This window comes from Ochotona princeps, chromosome 5 (genome assembly GCF_030435755.1).
Source record: "Ochotona princeps isolate mOchPri1 chromosome 5, mOchPri1.hap1, whole genome shotgun sequence".
NCBI lineage: Eukaryota > Metazoa > Chordata > Mammalia > Lagomorpha > Ochotonidae > Ochotona > Ochotona princeps.
The window spans coordinates 55,990,628-56,008,448 of NC_080836.1; the positions used below are offsets into that span (position 1 = coordinate 55,990,628).

At 39.4% G+C, this 17,821-nt stretch overlaps 1 long non-coding RNA gene across 1 annotated transcript in view; it reads left to right on the forward strand.

Annotated features, from left to right (window-relative positions):
• The window catches only part of LOC131480380 (uncharacterized), a 187,701-nt gene that overhangs the window by 84,598 nt on the left and 85,282 nt on the right, over window positions 1-17,821 (forward strand). The gene's annotated exons all lie outside the window — the stretch shown is intronic.

Consider the following 17,821-nt stretch of genomic DNA (forward strand, 5'->3'; position numbering starts at 1 on the left):
GTGATAAAATGGAGACAAAGAAAACAATAACCAATCTTTCCTTCCTGCAACATGCTGCCTTTTTATTTATCCTACCAAAACTTTTTGAGTATCTACCATTTCACAGAGCTGGACAAGCAATAGTTTCCATTCTGATTGGAGAGACTAATGCACAGATGAACTGATTGAACTAGAATGTCACAAATATAGTGACACAAATGTGACTCCACCACGGGCATATGTGTGGACTCTTCACATGGCAGTGAAAGGAGCACATGGGAGACATCTAGCTCAGAGGAGGACCATCCAGGAAGCCCATGTGCAAAGCCATTGGTTTGACAATTACAATCAAGGTAGAGGAGAGAGAGCAGAGCGCATTCCAAGGAGGAGCAAACCTGAACAGCCATGACTTGTGGCTAGAATGGCCAAATGTAAAGGGAACAGGGATAGAGACAGTGTTGAAAAATGGGAAATGGAATTGTGCCCTGCCACCAAGGGCAAATGTAGCATGTTGAGGCTACATTTGTAAACGTGAGTATATGGAAACAGAAGCTAAAATAGATGGATCTAAGGTTTAATAAAGTCCTAAGACTGAGATTCTGACTCGATGGAAATGGCATGCATCTAAGAAACCAGAGCCCTATAGTGAGATGAGAACTCATTTGAGCACTGGAAAAGAAGTTCCTTGTAAGCCAAGAGAAGAGGTGCCAGAAGGAAACCTAATTTGCTGGCTTCGTTTTTTTGAACCTCTTAGTCTCCAGACGTGGGAGGAATAAGCTTGTGTTTATTAAGTCACTCAGTCTGTGGTGTTCTGACCTGGCAGCTCCTGCAGTCCAGGATACTCTACGAGGCAGGGACTAAAGGGCTTGCCTGTAGTACTAAGGGATTTGGACTGGAAGCAGTAGATGGTCACTTCCCTGATGATTGTCTTGATCACATAGGGACTGTTGGAAGACTTCTCTGTTGGTAGTGGTAAGAAAGGGTGGAAGGGATGACAGACCGAGGTCATCAAATATGTGAAAGGACAAGTAAACAGAAAGACAGATTGCACAGCCCTGTTCCAGGAGCAGCAAGAGGCCTATCATTAAATCCTGCTCTTTTTCTGTCAGAAGCTGTTTTATCTTGGGATTATCTCGGTAACCTTCTGTGCCCACACTTCTACTCTTTTATAATCAAGAGAGATGTATCATAGGTGGTCACTGGGACCTCAACTAATACACTTCTTTCTCTGAAAACGTGTCCCTCCCCCTTTCCATGCTGTATTTCAACCTCCTGATCCTTCCTACCAGGCTGGAACCAACTGGATCAGAAGCATTGCTTGGATATATCTATTTCAATAGTTAGGGGCTGAAAGTCACAATGTCTCAGTACTGGAGACTACTGTGGTCTATATGTGTACATCCTCCTAGAATTGATGTGTTGACACCTAATGCAAGGACACTAAGATATGGGAATTTTGGGAGGTTATTGCCATAGAATTGAAGCCCTCATGAATGGGATTGATGCCTTTAAGTGAGCCTGCTTATTCCTTCTAGCACTTTCTAACCTCTAGAAGTAAAGGAAATGAATTTTTGTTGTCTATACATTATCCAGTTTCAAGAAACTTGAATGGACAAAACCCAAAGCACATGAATATGAAAGTTTTTGGAAACCTACTCCTGCATCCCCAGCATGGCCCTCATGTGTCCACTCCCTAAGACCTGATTGGTTCACTTTTCTTTGAGTTGGGCTTGAATTCTAACTTCCAGATATTTAAATTGTCTTCTGTTTCCTTGTTCTAGCTTGAGTCCATTCCTATTATTTATAACCTGAAAAGTGCCATTGGAACAACTTCTTAATTAACATTTGGTGAATCTTGAGACAAGGACATGACACACATTTGTGGCTGGGCCTACCATAGCCACATTCAGTCCAAGTTGGAGGAATGGTTATTAGGGCATTGTAAGATGCTAAATCTTCCTGCAAGACTTCACTCTTCTGCTCATGTGCCTGATGTCTTCACTATAGCGTGCATACCTATGCATAAAATATGTCTGCAAGGCCACTGTCAAAAATAGTCTTCGATCATTAGACTTGGTGCCTACTAATCTATTAGAAAAATGCCCCAAGGGAGGTTGTGAGGATAAAGAAAAAAATAACCAATTTTGAAAGATCAGTGGCCAAAAACAAGAGAGCCTGGATCAGTTGAGCTGGGACCTGTTGGTGGCAATCAGTGTCCAAGAGTCTCTGGAGGCGGGGCAACAGTGCACAAAATGGGGGAGTGGAAGGGGTGAAATCCAGTGCAGAACTTACATTTTTATTGTGGGTCAGTTTTGTAACTAAACGGATTCTGAGCAGAGTACTAGGAAAGTCACATGTTTTAGGTCAAAGCCTAGAGACAATGCATTTCGTACTACCTACTGATTCAAGACTTCAGGCATGTAACTCATCCTCCTGTACATTTTAGTTCCATTTCTTCCAGGGTGACTGTGAGTAGAGAGGAAACAAGTAGTTCTATAGAAAGATGATTGGTACATGTTCACATGAAAAGATAAAAATACAGCTACCAGAATTAAGTGAAATTTTCAGACACAGTTTTTAACAGGGTGTTCTTAAATGAGAGGAAACTAAGAGATAATTAGTTGTGCAGGAGAGATTGTTCAATTTGATGTTTTGCTGCCAACTGAAGGATTTAGAAATAGATTGATTCCTCAGAGAAACATTTGCACTGCGACAGCAGTCTTGCATCTCTGCCTACTGGCATTTTATGATCATTTCAGCAACATTGCTCTGCTTGGAAACCCAGGGCCTGATTTGTAATTCTGCACTTTCTGTGTGCCTTGAAGTGGATGGTCCAGCTCTCAATGCTGTAGTTTCTTTATGTCTAAAAACAAAAACAAGCCATATCTTATGGGTCCTCTATGAGAAATAATTATCAAAAATTGATAATCATTCTTTCTGTGAGTACAAGGTGCTTCAGATATATATGTATACATTTTACATTTACACACATATATACATATTGACTGTATAGTATTTTAGGTAAACTTTGGGAAATAGAGACCTATCTCCTCATCTGCACCTATCTCCTCATTTGCACTTCTGCAAATAGAATGAAAAAGTATTTGGATTTGATTAATTTCATCCTTTGATTTTGAACCACAAGGAAGAAGACTGCACTCATACATGAATACATGTGAATGGCATTAGCCACATATCACCATATACAAGTAGTACTGCTTGCAGTGGATTACCTGGAAGCCATAAGTGAACCATGCTTTTGAGTGACTTTCTAAGTGATGGAGGAAGAAACCACTGACAAATATGGGAATGGTTGATTCGTGAAGTGTGATTACTGCTGTTGCAATATGCTGGCCTTCACTGCAGCACTCCCTTGGCTGCAGTGACAAGGCTGGCTCCATCCAGAGCCTCACAGGCTTCCCTTGCATTGTTTCGGTTGGAAACAGAAGTGACAACAACCATCTGGGCTCTTCAGGGCTACTAGGTTGGCCTGTGATGCCTTCACCAATCCTTTTCCAGATGTCCAGCACACTCAGCAGCCAGAGTTTACAATCACACAGGAGCACCCTAACCATGGGAAATGGTTCCACAGTCCTTTTTTAGAACAGAGAGACAGCCCTGAGAAACTTGCACAATGTTAGAGCTACAGTTCAATGACTATGTCTTTGCTGAGCCAACAGAGGGCTGCAACTCCAGTGGGGAAAGCTGGGGTTCTCTTAATAGGTAGTCGGCAATGCTAATCTGAACCCAGTCTCTAACTCCACTAATTCAAACTGTGATCATGGACAAAGTACTCAGTCTTTCTGATCTACAGTTTCCTCAATGCTAGGATTCACAGCTGGAATCAGAGTTATATGAATAAATTAAGGGATTATATATCTATATATATATACACACATACATATATATGAAGTGTGTATATATATTTTTGAAATATATGTGAAATGTAAAATATACATTTATATATAAATATATATGAAATATATATGCATTTGTTTTCTTCTCAATTATAAAGCCATTGGATTTATTCACGCTTACGTACGGCTGCTAAGTTCATTTTTTTCTCTATGAAGCAAGTGGGTTTAACCACAATAAAACATTTGCTTTATTGACTGGACAGAGATGAACTAGCATAGACAATGAAAGCATATTTGGGGGATGAGTCTTGCCAAGGGTACTTTGATGTTTTTGTTATACAAGAGCAAAGCCAGATGGAAATGATGGAATTGGCTAAGCTTGGTGCAAAAATATGAGATGAATGTATTTTTCACTAGTTCTTATCCAAAGAAATATTCCACACTCTCCCCAAATTATGGAAGAAGATAACTTCTATTCCAAGTATGTATATGTGTGTGTGTGTATATATATATCACAACCTTTATCCAAACACTAAGAGTCCTTTAGCAAAATGTGACTGAGTTAAAAGCAGAAATGAGTTGTGAACATCTGCTTGGAGGCCTCAGTTAACACGCTTGCTTATCAAGCCTCAATCAGAAGGGATGCCAGAAACATATGGAAAAGCCTGGCTCTCTGACCTTTCCACCATAATGTTTGGAAATTAGAGGATTTGCGGTACTTTGGGATGTGTTTGAAAGACAGGTCTCTGAGTCTAAATTCAGTTCCCTGGGCATTTATCAAACCTGTCTCAAGTGCCCGACATTGTGCTGGAACATCACATTAGGAACATCACAGATGTTCCAGAAGGCACATAGTCTCCAAAGCCAAAATGGCTCAAGAGCCATGGCACCTTGGTAAATTTGCATGCACATGTTAGATTTCCATGTGACATTTCTTATTCTGTGTTGCAGATTGGTCCAGCAACAATACAGCCATTATGAATTGTCTTGTATGTGTGAGCTCACAGATTTGGGAGGCATATACAGCATGTGTTTATGGTAATTTCAAAGTTGATATTGCACCAGATCTGAAATCTCTGTCATGTGATTTAATAATAATCTAAAATCATGGGATAAATCATGAGGAGGGCAATAAGAAGAATAAATTCCTGATTTCTAAATGTTTGTACCGATTTGAAGATTAAATGGAATAGTTAATGGAACTCAGCTAATTTAGTGACCAGTCCAGCGCAGATCCCTTGATTCACACTGGGCATCATTGGATTTATAGCAGATCAGAGAATGGCCATGGCAAACAGGGCAACAAGATCATTAGTGGACTTAGGTAATAATCAAAATAATTATGAAATTTCTGAGTTGAAAGGGATTTTGGAAATTCATCTGATCTCTTCCGGTAACTAACCAAAGTGTGTCTGCCCTACTTGTGAGTCCAGCTTCTTGCCCTGTCTCAGCATGTCCAGTATGAATCAACTTTTGATTCTGTTCTTCATGAGTGTCTAACATCAGAATTGTATCTAGTTTTTTTTTTAACCAGCTACATGTGCTAGCCAGGGAAAGGTGTTTTTCCTCTAATTTCATAGTCCAACTTCAAACAGCAAGTGTCCTTACGGAAAGAATGGCCAGACACAGGAATAGATCTCTGGGAGTTGTCCTGGTTTCTTTTTAAATTAGGCAATGAATATACTTTTTGACATGCGCACAAAAGATTTGTAGCAAAAACACCCTTCTTTCATGCAACTGATTTTCCTTTAAGCCCAACTTTAATGTATATCCTTTTTGATGCATAATCTCCAATGGGCTTTGAACTAGTGAATGCTAACTTCGAATAATGAAGAAATAAATGACAGTTTACTTTACAGCTGAGTTCAGGATACATGGGATAACAGCTCACCTTTCACCTTGGCACAACAGGTAAAGTACTAAAGGGAAGTGATTAGTAAGAGGTGACAATAAGTTAATACCCAGAAGCTGAATGTTCCCAGTGCATTTGCATTCCTTGGTTTGTAAGGCAGTGTTTAAAAAAAATCACCGAGACAGAAAAACTGCTACGGTTATATCACAGCACACTGAGTTGCAAACCTTTTAATGAAAGACATAATTCTTGGGATGTCTACATCGTACTATATTCTCATGCAAAACACTTTAATGCCTGGTGTAAATTATTTTAGACGTTCTTAGCATGTATTACATTTTTTAATCATGGGTGTTCAGTTCTATTTTCCATTTGGAGTCCAGGAGAGCAATATCTAAATAAAGCCAGATGAGCCCACATCTCCAGCCTCCCCTTCTCTGGTCTGGTTCTCCCCTGACCCCTTTTTCTCTCCCCAGTACTCTGCTGTTTGCCTTCATTCACCCTGGCTTCCAGGGCAGCTCCAGTTCCTGGTGCATCTTTGTTTGGAGGTGTAATCTGGTGTTTGGTCAGGAAAACATACACAAAAGCAGCTGCTTTTCCCCGGAAGGATGTTGGAGTAAGAGGTCAGCAGAAATGCCCGGCCCAACCCATCCTAGATCCTACTGTAGAGAGAGGGGCTTTTCCAGTGGAGCCCAGCCCTCCTTAAATAATGCGGTTTACAATGGCCACAGAGAGCCATACATAGCCCATTAGCTTTCTCAGAAGGATTCTGCCAAAGGAACTGTGAAAAATTTGTGTAAAACAACATAGCCCCAGGCCCAGTGGCGGACTGGGCTATTGGCTAGGCTCCATACTCCTGTTATGGTTATTCTTCTGAAACAGCGATCAAACTAATCTTTACTAGACAAGCTGTTCATCTTTCATTTCTCCCTAAAGTGCAAAAGGACTCTTTCATATAGGGCTTTATAACATTGTCCATATTAATGTAGTTAATTTTGAAAAGGGGAGGTGGAATGTCCCATCTGCTGGGTCATTCTCCAAATACAAACAACAGCAGAGTTGGACCAGGTCAAAGTCAAAAGCCGCATCCACGTCGCCCATATTGGTGACAGAAATCCAAGTACTTATGTCATCACTTTGACGCTTCCCAAGGTGCACATTATTAGGAAGCCTGAATTCAGAACATGGACAGAATTTGAACCCAGACCCTCCAGTGTGAGTTGTGGCCATTCCAGTGAACTCTTGGCTGCTACTCAAAAAGGCTAACCCTGTCCATATACTATTCTGATAGCATGTGCCACAGTGGACTGTAGCTGGTACACAGTGTCTTCTTTGACTATAAGAAATTCTGGGACCCAGATGGATTCCCAGGGCATCTGAGGGCAATCCCAGAGCAAAGATAGTGCACATCTGTTCAGAGTTTGCTGAATGAATGTTATGTTCTATGGAAATAAATGTCAGATTTATTTATTGCCATTTAAATAGTATATATTCTCATTTCACAATCTCTAAAGTTTAAACTGAAATTAGGAAATACTCCAAGGCCATAACACAGTTCTAATATGCTGTACTCTGAACAAAATGTAATAAGAATAAAATGTTGAATGTATTTAGTATTTAAGCAAGTTTATTTCAGGACATTAGTAACCTGGCTGCATTGGAGGGCTTTTTTTTTTTTTTTTTGAGGGGGCAGGGAGTGAAAAACTTAATAAGTACTCTGCAGGAATCCCCTTTTGTCCCTGATGGAAAAAAATGCAGCTTTTACTTATTTATCTATAACCTTTGGAGGGTTCTATTTTTTCAGCTGGTTCTTCCCATCCAAATTCAGGGTCTAAGTAGGGGGTTGGTCCAAGGTTAGCTAAAGTCCTGGATGAGATGAGTTTTGGCATCTGTTCCTGTGATTATTGATTCTGGGGCTGTGCCAGGTCTCTGGGAATTGGAAAGATCCCCTATCTGAGGCCACTTGGCTACAGAAACTCTTCCTCCAACTCTTGCCAACTAAAACACAGTATGAGCAAGTGTTGTATGGCAACGGGTATAAACACAACAGTTGGAATGCTTCAGAAAGATGTCTGGATTTCCTGGTTAAGTGTATTCAATGTTAAAACAACAAGAACAGTGTTAAAAACACATTTGGGGATTGTTAAAGTGCTTTACCCACTGATTCTCATTATGACTACCAGAGGCACTGGATGCGCTGTTGTCTCTGAGAAATATTCCATAGGGACTGTGTTGGAGGCTGTGTCTATACAGACAAGATAAGGCAAAGAAATGAACTAAAATAACACCCCCAAAGTAAATGATAGTTAAACCAATGCCTTGCATTCGAGAGTATAGCATAATGCAAGGGGAGTGAGGGGGCTTGGATTCCACTTTTGACTAGAACCCTTATAAGCCAAGATTTTCAATTTCCTTATCTGTAAAATGGGTATATTATTTGTGGAAATATCTGATATGTTTTCTAGTACTGCAGCTTGGTGAGCTTTGCTGCCCTATGCAACTGATCAATGTCCTCAGCCCCACATATTTGTACTTTATTAGAGAATAAAGGCTCTTAGTTTCTAACTCATGGCTTTTGATTTTGGCAAAAGGGCAGAGAATTCTATGACTTTCTCTACTGGGGACTGCCTAGAGTGTGGAAAGGCCATGTATGGGGAGAACTATATCTAGAACCAAGAAGTCCAAACCCCATGTCTGAGAATATAACTTTATTTTAGATATAGGGGCTTCATAGACTTAAGCAAGTCCAGGTAACGTCATGGGGGTGGCTATTTCAACATGATGTGTGTGGTTATTAAATGGAGAGACTGGGGTACAGATAGAGCCTGGGAAGACATGAGTGAAGAAACAGGCAGAATGCCACATGATGAAGACAGAAGGGAGACAATACTTCCAGCAGCCAAGGATGATCTGAGGACGGCAATGTTGGAGAGGCCAGGAAGTTACCTTTTGAGACAGTTTACAATGCAGTCTCTAGAGTCAAGGCTCCCACCGGGTCATCTGGTGGGAGGGAATAGGTATTTTGCCCTGGGCCTGTGTTATTTGACATTTGCCAGGTCAAAGAGTGGACAGGAGACAAAAAGATATGAAGAGGGAAAGAGAAAGACAAAAAAATTAAAGGATAATTTGCAAGAGCATGGAGAAAGCTAGTTGTTGCCAAGGCTGATCATTAACTCATATACATAGACACAGCTAATAATAAAAGGATTTCTTTGCCAATTTGCAAGTTACCCTTGCTCTAAGTCCTGTGCCTGTCCCATGACCATTTCAACTTCCCCTGCTACTTGACTATTGCCTCTTTCTCTGAGGCTACTCCCAGATCTTCCCCCGAATCTCCCACTCCAAATTCCACCAAATAAGAGATGTAAGTGTGGTTAACTGGTACTATGCAGTTGAGCTTCTGCATCACCTAAAAACCACCTTTTGGCTTTCTGATTCTTTTCCAAGAGATCCACCATTGATAGAGAAACACAAGAAAATGTAGAAAAGAGGACCCAGTGGCGAAGGGTGAGAAAGAACCAGATTCACAGTGGAAGGGACATTAGCCAGGCCTTAATTGGGCCAGAACAGATGCTGAGACAGGTGGACCACCTCTTGTTGCTATCCACAGAAGTTTAGCAGACGGGCAAAGCTTGGCCACAGGAAGGTGTAATGATGGTGTAGCTGGCAGAAGAGTGGGTAGAGGCAGTGCTATTCCCAGTAAAGCCATTTCAACCTCTCTACCTGGATCATCTCACTTCATCCTCACAAGACCTTTAAAAAGCATGAATCATCACCATTGCGGTTTACAGTTGAGGAATCTGAAATGCAAAGATGTTACAAAATAATTTACCAAAAGGCTAGTTAGAAATGAGGCCAGGATTCAGATTTAGGTATATTTGCCTCCAACACCTGGATTGTTAACCACTGATCATATGTCTTCTGTCAATAGGCTACTTAGCCATGTGTAATTCAGAAGCCACTTATCATGTGTGTCATCATCAAACTAAATCCCCAACCAAGTAAAATCTTTGATCAGGTCAAGATGACTCATGTAGATAAAATCATGTATTAATGAGCATTAATGGATTCTATACATCTTCAACGTCTTGCTGAAGTGACAATTTAATATTTACGAATGTCCATTGTACATTGAGTATAGATAGGATGCACTACGGTCATGTACTGGCATTTCTTACAGTTCCTATTTTGAAAGCAATATAAGAATCCTAATTGTCTGCCATTAAGCAGTGATCTTGAGAGATAAAATGTTATCCTTACTCTAAAGCTATTTTTATACCTATAGGAAATAAATAAGTATTTCATAAATACAATTTGGATTTATGGGTAACATAAATCCGATTATACTAAATAAGATTTGGCTTATTCATCTGGTTGGCTCTTGAGCATTCTTACCTCTATCTATGTTTACCCAGTCAATCCTATTTGATACACACCACCCAAGCACACTCTAAAACACATAGCCTTTTGGAAATCAATGTAAATAAAATTCCACCAATATCAGCTAAGGTAATAAGATCTGAAAGGTCATAATGGTACCAGACATGCTATGAATAATAGCAGCAAATATAACTCAATGATTGATTCAACCAATGACAAGGAAGGACCTGGGAGAAGCAGGCTATGCCATTTTCTCATACTCTAGAGTGTATTTTAAAGAGCCTTGAAATTTGGCATTGGTTGTCAGGCTCATCGTGTTATCATCAATTGCATTAATATAGCAGGCAAAAGTAAAGCAAATGGAAATAGTAGAGGAACTAGATTTTATTGCCATACTGTTGTTGTTACACTCTTCTGTCATAGAAACATCCTAAATAATACTCTGTGTTTTCCTTGCTCCTGAAACACATTTCTTACAAAGGGAGATACAGTGGGAGAGGGAGAGACAAAAGGATCTTCCATCAACTGATTCACTCCACAAATGCCTGTAAGGACCAGATCTGGGCCAATCTGAAGCCAGGAGCTTCTCCTAGGTCTCCCACGTAGGTGCAGAGATGCAGAGACTTGTGCACATTAACATTGAGCTTGATTGGAGGTGGAACATTCAGGACTTAGAAATAGCACCCATGATGGGATGCTGGTGACATAGGTGGCAGCTTTACTGGCTATGCCACCCAAGGGGGATTGTGACATTTAAGCTGAGATCTAAATGAAAAGAGAAAGTCAGTCATGTGGTGACAAACTCAGCATTATGAGTTGAGATGAGGTTGTCCAAAGACTGCAAAGCTAGACAAGCTTTGTAGCTGGATGAACTTCTAGTCACAGCAAAGAATGGACTTTAAGAAATGAGGCAAGATGGACAAGACATTGTTAAGCACGTCTGAACTATAACAGTTAAACAAAGACACTATATCATAATGTGAGTTTGTTTCCTGTTTGGGAGGAATATTTTTTCTTTTTTTTTGCTCAAGTTACAGCAGTAATTCTTTAAAATCCAAAATATCAATTGACAACCTTTTTATTTTGTCATTATTTTATTTGTGTCCTTTCATATCTTTTTAATCAAAGTGTTCTGTTCCAAGATTAAAAAAAAAAAAATCAGGACCAGAACAGTAACCTAAGCAGCTAAAGTCCTCACCTTGAATGCGTCGGGATCCCATATGGGCGCTGGTTCTAATCCCGGCAGTTCCACTTCCCATCCAGCTCCCTACTTGTGGCCTGGGAAAGCAGTCAAGGATAGTCCAAAGCCTTGGCACCCTGCACCCACGTGGGAGACCCAGAAGAAGCTTGTGGCTCCTGGCTTCGAATTGGCTCAGCTCTGGCCATTGTGGTCACTTGGGGAGTGAATCATTGGATGGAAGATCTTCCTCTCTGTCTCTCCTTCTCTCTATGTGTCTGACTTTGCAATAAAAATAAATAGATATTTTTAAAAGAAAAAAGAAAAGAAATGAGGCAAGAGTTTGCCTTTTGTTTTAGGAGTAATCAGATTTTATTTGATGATTTTCAACAAGAATAAACATGACCTGATTTATGACTCAGTATATTACTTGGTTGCTCTTCTGGGAGAATGGAGGCAGCACATGAGAAGCAGGGAAACTATAAGAACGAGACTGACAAAGCGGTGAAAGCCAGAGTACAGATTAACTAATCCTCCACCTGTGGTGCTGGTATTCCATATAGCTGCTGGATGGAGTTCCAGGTGCTCTACTTCTGATGCTGACCTCTGCTAATGACCTGGCAAAGCAACAGAGGATGGGCGAAAGCTTTGTGATCTGTCAAATGCTTGGCACTTTCTTAATATTTTCTCTCTGAAATGTCCATTTTTATGCTGCCTAGGTAAGAGCAGGGAAGTGAATATTAAAATATCATATCCATACTTCAAAGCTGATGCTGCATTTTCATGTTTTATGATCTATCTTCAGCTTTTAGATTGAATGGCAGTCTGCTGTTTAATCAAGAGCCATGTGTTATTCTATAGAAGTGTACTGTATCGTAAAAGTGAATGTAAAATTAACTTCAGGATATATATTTAATTATATACCTTTATATCTGAATCAAATTGACCATTGCCACTCAAATAATAAGCTCACAGTACTTCCTTATGGTAGACCTGGAAGAAGCTCCTAGCTCTGGCTCCTGGCTTTGGATTGGCTCAGCTCTAGCCATTGTGATCACTTGGAGAGTGAGCCAGTAGACAAAAGATCTATTTCTCTGTATCTCCTTTTCTGTAAATTTGCCTTTCCAATAAAAAATAAATAAATCTTTACAAAAAAATCTTTCTAATTCTTTCTCTGTAATTCTGACTTTTATGTAGAATCAACACATTTCTAAAAAGAACAGATTGGCATATGGTTTAGAGATGGGGTCCGTGGAGCTTACTAGGGCATTGAGATTTGAAGAATAAAGGAGAGAAAATGATGCCAATATTTTCAGTTGAGTAACCTAATATATAGTAACAAAGTGGAAAAGATCTGTTGGAGAAGCCCATTTGGTGTGATGTGTGAGTCACAAGTTCTCCTTGTGCAAAGTTGAAACATGCCTATCCAAAAATCATGTCAAGATTTTAGTAAGCTGTTGTCATAGTAGTCTTTGCATTTTGTTAAAAACTCTTCTTTTTCCTCATGGCACATAGTCAACTCACTTGTTGGTGAATTACCTTGGGTATTTCTTTATGGCCACCTTTCCCTTGGCATTCAGTTTAACTAACCAGTCATTCATTCACAAAATATAGTTTTCAGAACAGGTGGTATAGATAATTACAGTTCTGGCATCTCATATACATAGTTGGTTCTCTACAGAGGCTTACAGAACAACGGATAACAACTTAATAATTCAAGTGTAGAGTAAAGAGTGGTACATTGGACAGGAAAGGTATTATAAAGAGCTGTGTGACTTTAGAAAGAGCTAGGATATTTAGGAATAATTTCTTCAGTCAGGTTCTCTTTAGGGTTCAGCACCATGTCATAGCAGGCTAAGCCTTCACCTGCAGCATCAGTATCCAATGGGAGTCCTGGTTTGAGTCCTGACTGCTCCACTTCCTATCCAGCTCTTTGCTAATGTACCTGGAAAAACAACAGCCCCTGTACTCATGTGGGAGACCTCAACGAAGTGCCTGGCTCCTGGCTTCAAACTGACCATGATCCAGCCATTGTGGCCATTTGAGGAGAGAACCAACAGATGAAAGATCTCTCCTTCCCTCTGCAACTTCGTCTTTCAAATAAAAAAAAATCATGTATATATATATATATGTTTTTAAAAAAATTAAATTTTTAGTGGGAAGGCAGATTTACAGAGAGAAGAGACAGAGAGAAAGATCTTCCATCCACTGGTTCACTTTCCAAGTGGCCACAATGGCCAGAGCTGAGCCAATCTGAAGCCAGGAAGCAGGAGTTTCCTCCAGGCCTCCCACGTGGATGCAGGGTCCCAAGGTTTTGGGCTGTTCTCTACTGCTTTCCTGAACCACAAGCAGGGCACTGCATGGGAAGTGGAGCAACCGGGACACGAAGCAGTGCCAATTAGGGATCCCGGTGAATGCAAGGCAAGGATTTAGCCAATAGGCCAGGCCCAATAGCAGGCCCAATGATAGATATTCTGTTAGGGAACTCATGAACTCCAGCAAGTCTGAGGGGAATGAGGAAGTTCTGATTATGTTCTGTTTCTTGAGTTTTCTTTGTATAGGAATGTTTAAATAAAAAATCACCTTTATTTTGTGCCATGATTTGTGTTACCTTCTTAATATATATGTGTCAAGAAATGTGAAAGGCCTGAGATTTTACCCTGCTTGCACACTTGCCAATGTTTTATGGATGCTGATAGAAGACATAACCCCCTCAGCTCAGAGACCAGGGAAAATGTATCCCTGACAGCAAGGCAAACAGCTTGAGCTTTGTCTTTTCCCCAGGGTCTCCTTGACCTCCTCTGGAGTCATAAAACAGGCTCATGCAACAGGTGTGAGGAACCCCAAATCTAGGGAACCCCAATCTTTCAGAAGTAAACAAAGCTGGCTTCCGTGTGAGAAAGAGGCATCATCTCTCTCCCAAAGATAACCTTCTCGCAAACATTCTCGAAAATTTGTCTAGAACAACATCACTGCTACTTGGCTCACGGGACATGCAGAAGCTTGACAGAATCTGGAGAACTGTCAGACACAAAACATGCTTGAATGAAGTGTCCAGTCCCAAATCTGTGGCATTTTAGCTAGTCCGTATTTGGGTATGATCAGATTAAAAGAGAAATGGCTTTTATGTCAGGAAAAATGAACCATTTTGCTTGATTAGAACTAAAGGTTTTGCCTTTGAGGGGTAAGTAAAATGAAACCCATATAAACTACAAATGTTATTTTAACTGCTTGCACAAAGGTTTGTAGAAGGGGTAAAAGGCAATCACAATGAAGAGGGAAACAAGGATTTAAGGAATAATCCTACTTAGCTTCTTCTTGCTCCTCCAACTGTGCATGAATTAGAATTATTTAGGGTTGAGATTTAGAAAATGTTTCCATCATAACATATGCACAGTTCCATAGATTTTATTTTGGAAATAAATAAATAAATAAATAAATAAATAGAAGAAATAATAAGCTCAAATGCATCTGAAAGTGTTTTATTTCCATAATTGAAATGTTTAAACCAAAATTATATTGTCCTAATTAACTTTACTTTGAAAGACAAATCTAAATTTCCCATATCTTATTTTGCAATAAATCTAGATGACCCAATAGCATTTTAAGCAGAAATGTTATGTACTTAATGCTTGACATTTTCTTATTATTTTCTCTCTGAAACATCCATTTTTATGCTACCTAGGTAAGAGCAGGGAAGTGAATATTAAAATACCATAACCATGCTTCGATGCTGATGCTGCATTTTCATGTTTTATGATCTATCTTCAGCTTTTTGATTGAATGGCAGTCTGCTGTTTAATCAAGAGCCATGTGTTATTCTATATAAGTGTACCGTATTATAAAAGTGAATGTAAAATTAATTTCAGGATATATATGTTTAATTACACAGCTTCGTGTTACATATCTGAATCAAATTGACCATTGCCACTTAATAGCTTTAAAAAGTTTAGAATTAATTTAAGCAATGGAGCTTGAGGTTTTTTTAGGAAGGCTTTTTTCAGCTCGTAACTCAGCTCTTGAAGATGGGTCTTTGGCAGTCTTTGCAATTTAGCCTCTTGAGTGGGAAAGTCAAGAGATATTACATTTATTGAATGTTTGTTATGCACCAAGCAATAGGAAAGATGGTTTATAAAAATCAGTTCACTTTAAAGCCTAACAAAATTTCGTGAGGTGAGAGTAATTATTCCCATTTTTTGATGAATAAACAAATGAGGAATAAATTACTTGAGGTCACAAATATCCAGAGCAGTCTACTCCATACTAAATTTGTCTCTTTTTTACATTATAAAAATTTATTTTGTTTATATAAAGAGAACCAATTTAATGTATTTTATATATACAGTGTTAAGAACATGAGAGTTCTCACTTTACCCTCTCTCTTACCTCCTATCTTAACTTTTAGATTTTGCAATGACATACTTTCAATCACAAGCTTAATCCTGCACTAAGTAAAGAATTCAGCAATAGCAAATAGAAGAACCACTATTCTGTAGGAAATCAGAAAAAGACTATAAACAATAAGCAATACCCAAAATATCCATTTTACTCACAAACATTATCTTACTATCACAAATCAGAGAAAACATGATGCATTTTGGGGGACTGATGTATTTCACTAAGCATAATGGTCTGCAGTTGCATACCTTTTATTGCAAACCACAGGGTTTTTTTCTTTTTATGGCAAAGTAGTATTCCATTGTGATACATGTATATGTGTGTGTGATATAGATATACATATGTATGATATATATATATCACAATTTTTTATCCTGTTCTCAGTTGATGAACATCCCGGTTGACTCCATATTTTAGCTATTGTGAATTGAGCTACTATAATCATCGGGATATGGAGAACTCTTCTGTGCTGATTTCATTTCCTTTGGGTGAATTTCCAGGCGTGAGATGACAGGATGATGTGATATCTGTACTTCAGATTTCTGAGGAATCTCCATACAGTCCTCCATAATGGTTTTACTAGTTTACATTCCCAATAGCAGTGTGTTAGGGTACCTTTAATTCAACATGCTCATCGGTGGTTTCTTTTTTGATTTTTGGAAGACATCCATTCTGTGAAGAGGTAAAATCTCATTGCAATTTTTATATGCCTTTCTGTGATGACTAGTGATCCTGAGAATTTTGGCATGTGTCTGTTGGCCATTTATATTTCCTCTCTGAAAAGTGCCTGTTTACATCATTATCCCGTTTCTTAAGTGGATTGTGTATTTTGTTATTATTGTGTTTCTATATATTGAGTTTCTATATTCTAGATATTATTCCTCTATCAGGTACATAGTTTGCAAATATTTTCTCCAATTTTGTCAGTTGCCTCTTCACTCTTTTGAGTGTTTCCTTTGCTATGCAGAAGCTCCTCAAGCTTGATGTAATTTCATCTGTCTATTTTGGCTTCTATTACATGTGCTTCTGGGTTCTTATCCAAGAAGTTCTTGCCTATGCCAATGTCTTGCAGTGTTTCCTATATGAAGATCCTTGAACCACTGAGAATTTGTGTCTAAAGTGTAAGAAAAAAATCTTGTCTCATATTTTTGCATGTGGATATCCAATTTTCTCAAAATCATTTGTTGAAGAACATGTCCTTTCTCCAAGGAGTGAGTTTAACTGGTTTGCCAAAGATATGTTTGCTGTATATCATGTGGATTAATTTTATTATGTCTCTAATCTGGACCCAGTGAGATTGCCTGGTGGATAAGTTCTCACCTTGCAAACACCAAGATCCCCATATGGATGCAGGTTCATGTCCCAGCTGCTCCACTTCCCATCCAGCTCTCTGCTTGTAGCCTGGGAAAGCAGTAGAGGGTGGCCCAAGTCTTTGGGACCCTGAACCTACATGGGAGACCCAGAAGAAGCTCCTGGCTCCTGGCTCCTGGCTCCTGGATTCAGGCCTGCCCAGCTCTGGCCATTGAGACCACTTGGGGAGTGAACCAGAAGAGGGAAGATCTTTCTCTCTTTCTCTTTCTGTCTGTAAATCTGCCTTTCCAACAGAAATAAATAAACCTTTAAAAAAGTTTTTGTGTGTATGTCTCTAATCTGTTCCATTTATCAACACTTTTGTCAATTTGTCTATTTTCGTGCCAGCACAAAGCTTTTTTGATAATAACTGATCTGTAATATGTCTTGCAATCTGGTATTGTGGTAACTCCAGGTTTCTCTCTCTCTCTCTCTCTCTCTCTCTTTTAATTAAGATTGCTTTAACTATTTGGGATAGCTTGCATTTCCATGTAAATTTTTGGACCATTTTTTCTAGCTATGTTAAGAATGTCCTTGGTATTTTCACTGGGAATGCAGTAAATCTCTAAATTGCTTTGGTAAATTTGTAAATTTACTATTGATTTCAGTGTGTTGATTTTATATCCTGAAGCTTTTCCAAACCCATGAGTACCTGCTGGTGGCCTGGAAGAGCAATGAAGGGTGGCCCCAGGGCCTTGGGAACTTGCACCCACATGGGAGACCCAGAGAAGGTTCCTGGCTCCTGGGTTCATAATGGCTCATCTCTGGTCACTTCAGCCACTTGCAGAGTGAAGCAGCAGATCAAGGATCTTTCTCTCTGTTTCTCCT